Raw genomic sequence first — 3762 nt, 5'->3', positions numbered from 1 at the left:
TCCTTAGCCATTGGTATTCTGTTCAGGAAATTTCCTCCTGTGTCAATGTGTTTGTGGCTATTTCCCACTTTCTCTTCAATTAAATTAAGTGTATCTGGTTTTATGTTGAGGTATTTGATCCACATGGACTTGAGTTTTGTACAAGGTCATATCAAGATTTCAAGGACTTTTGCCTTGTATTCTGAAAACACTAATTCTGTGATTGCACACTTATTAAAAATAATGGATATCTTAAAGATGCCTTTTCAGATTGAAGGTAAAGATGCTCAGGTATACGTAGTCAACAGAATACAACAATTTTTTAGATATTATGGCATAAACCTGTTACGAGCATACCTTTAAAATATATCTATATGATTGAATATAATTACAAGTCAAAGAGTTGTAAAAAAGATCTAACTAAACTTTAAAGGAAATTATCATAGAAGAGAAGGGGGATGTGGGATCTCCCAGAGAGATTAAATAATGCTTTATCTGGTTTACATTTTTAAATTTTTCAATGAAGCAGAAAGCACAGCTGCTGAAAAACAATTGAGTTTAGAAAGGACTGCTAAATGCAATCATTCTATATATGCAATAAAAGCTGAATTGAATAAAGGATTATATTGCATTGGGTGAGAGGTTATTTTTTTTTTCAACAGGAAGTGAAAAGCTGTGGGTTACTTCAAAATTAATAAAGATTAGTTTTTACCATAGGAGACCTTCTCAAAATATTTGTTGCAGATATAAAGGAAGAAAACATGAAGAACAATAAAACAGGTAACATGAACATTGATCCCTCCATATGAGTTCTGAGACATGAATGGCTGTGTGCATGCAATGAATCGTGTTGTCTACAGAGTCCTCAAGATTTATTATTACATGCCATCCTTTTATATGGCATGGATAGAGATTTATATTACAGTTTGGCTATACAATACAGGTGGACTCATAAAGTTTGATGCCTTATATCTGCTCAAACATAGAGCAGACAATCAAGTTTACTGATCTTGCACATTCCATACATATATGTTAATACAGAAAATTTTATTACTTTTAAAGGTTGTGAAGTTTTCAGAGCAAAAGGATAAGACACTGATGAAAAGAACACAATTAGTCCAGGTTATCCAACTTCATAGACTACCTCAGTAGTTTGTTTTCTTAAAATTATTCATCAGAACTACTTGAAAGTGCTAGCTCAATTGCTCCACCCTTACTGATGGTCCTAGCCAGGACTCCAGCTAAGCCTGGCACCTTTCCATTACACAGAAAACAGACAGCAAATGATGCAGCTAGCTCTTCCAGGACATGGTCAATATCTAATTTTCTTAGGGTACTCCAATGGATGTCATCAGCCCCAGACTACAAGAAGCAATTTTAAGAGCATGACTCCCCTATTCCTAAGAGCAAGTAGGTATATAATGAGAATGGAGTCACCATATAATGGGGGAGACAAGGACCAACTGAATTAACTTAAAAAACATTACACTAGCTGCTTGCTGCTGTACAGGTTTTGTTTCTCTCTTAAACTTCGAAATTCAAGTCTCCATTATACAAAATTGCTTTGCAATTCTTTATTTTCCTTATTGATTATTTTATTTATTTACATTTCAAACATTGTCCTTCTCTGTCTCCCCTCAAGAAACCATCCATCCCAACTTCCTCCCCTTTGCCTCTAAGAGGGTACTTCCCCATTCACCCACCCACTCCTGCCTCACCCCTTTAGCATCTCCCTTTGTTGTCTTTCCTATGAGGTTACAAACCCCTTCAGCTCCTTCAGTTCTTTATAACTCTTCCATTGGCGTCCCTGGCTCAGTCCAATAGGTAGCTGTGAATTGTCTGTATCTATCTGTCAGGTGCTGGCAGAGACTCTCAGAGGAGATCCCTACTGGGCTCCTGTCTAAAAGCAGTTCTTGGAATCAGTAATAGTGTCTTTGGTCTGCTGGTGGGATTGATCCTAATGTAGGGTGGTGGCTGAAAGGCCTATCCTTCAGTCTCTGCTTTATTTTTTGGCCCTGCATTCCCTTTAGATAAGAACAAGCTGGGTTGAAGATTTTGAGATGGGTATTTGACCCCTTCCCTCAACTGGAAGCCATGTCTATCAACTAGGGGTCATCTTTTCAGGTTCTATTTCTCCTAAGTTGGGTATTTCAGCTGCTATCCCCATTGGGTCCTGGAAGTCCCTTACATCCCTCACATCTGGGAATTTTGAATTGCCCACCCCTTTCCCCACCCCCAATGCTATCCACTTCTATCCATTCTTCTGGCCCTCTGAACTTCTCTCCTGTCTCTTCCCATAGCTAAACCTGCCCCCCCATTTTCCCTTCCACCTCACCTCTCCCTCACAGAATCCTCCTTCCTTCTGCCTCCCATCATTATTTTGTTCTTCCTTCTAAGTGGGATTGAAGCATCCACACTTTTGCCTTCTTGTTAAGCTTCATATGGTCTGAGTTACATCATAGGTATTCTGAGCACTTGAGCTAATCTCCATTTATTAATGATTATATACCATGTATGTCTTTTGGGTCTGGGTTACCTCACTCAGGATGATATTTTGTAGTTCCACCCAATTGCCTGCAAATTTGTGAAGTCATCCTTTTAAATAGCTGAGTAGAATTCCATTACATAAATGTATCACATTTTCTGTATCCATTCCTCTGTTGAAGGACATCTGGGTTGTTTCCAGCTTCTGGTTAGTATAAATGTGGATGCTATGAACATAGTACAGCAAGTGACCTTATTATATATTAGAGCTTCTTTTGGGTATATGTCTAGTAGTGGTATAGCTGGTTCTTCAGGTAGAACTATTTCTAATTTTCTTATGAACCACAAGATTAATTTCCAGAGTGGTTGTACTAGCTGGCTACCCACTAGCAATGGAAGAATGTTCCTCTTTCTCTATATCCTCTCCAGCACCTACTATTTCTTGAGTTTTTGGTCTTAGCCATTATGATTAGTATTATGTGGAATCTCAGGGACATTTTGATTTGTATTTCCCTGATGACTAAGAATATTGGTTACTTCTTTAGGTGCTTCTTGGCCATTCAGTATTCCTTAGTTGAGAACTCTCTGTTTAACTCCTTACCTCATTTTTATTTTATTATTTTATTTTTTTTATAGGGTAGCTTCTGGAGTTCCTTGTACATTTTGGATACTAACCTTCTGTTACATGTGGGGTTGGTAAATATTTTTTCCCAATCTGTACATTGCTGATTTGTCCAATTGACTGTGTCTTTTGCCTTATAGAAGCTTTTCAGTTTCATGAAGTACCATTTATCATTTGTTGATTTTAGAGCCTGAGTCATTGGAGTTCTGCTTAGGAAATTTCCACTTGTGTCAATCAATGATTTGGAGGCTCCTTCCCATTTTCTCTTCTATTAGACTCAATATATTTGGTTTTATGTTGAGGTCCTTGATTCACTTGGACTTGAGCTTTGTGGAGGGTGATAATCACGTGCGTATTTTCATTTTTCTACATATACACTGCCAGTTGGACCAATACCATTTATTGAAGATGCTTTCATTTTTGAACTGTATGTTTTTGGCTTATTTGTCAAAAATCAGTTGTCCATAAGTGTTTGGGTTTATTTCTGGATTTTCAATGCTATTCCATTGATTGACTTGTCTGTCTCTGTACCAGTACCATGCTGTTTTATTTTTTTTTTTCCACTACTGCTCTGTAGTACAGTTTGAGATCAGGGATGGTGATTTCCTTGGAAGACATTTCATTCCTTCTTAAAAGGGGGAATCAAATACCCACGGGAGGAGTTGCGGAGATTAACT

At 37.7% G+C, this 3762-nt stretch overlaps 1 long non-coding RNA gene across 1 annotated transcript in view; it reads left to right on the top strand.

Annotated features, from left to right (window-relative positions):
* Positions 1 to 686: 686 nt before the first annotated feature.
* The window catches only part of LOC116079268, a 19166-nt gene continuing 16090 nt past the window's right edge, over positions 687 to 3762 (top strand). Inside the window, exon 1 of the long non-coding RNA XR_004113853.1 lies at positions 687 to 759. This is a non-coding gene — a long non-coding RNA (uncharacterized LOC116079268). The remainder of the gene's footprint in view (positions 760 to 3762) is intronic.

Source organism: Mastomys coucha, unplaced genomic scaffold (assembly GCF_008632895.1).
Source record: "Mastomys coucha isolate ucsf_1 unplaced genomic scaffold, UCSF_Mcou_1 pScaffold5, whole genome shotgun sequence".
NCBI lineage: Eukaryota > Metazoa > Chordata > Mammalia > Rodentia > Muridae > Mastomys > Mastomys coucha.
This window is presented reverse-complemented; position numbering and strand designations above follow the sequence as displayed.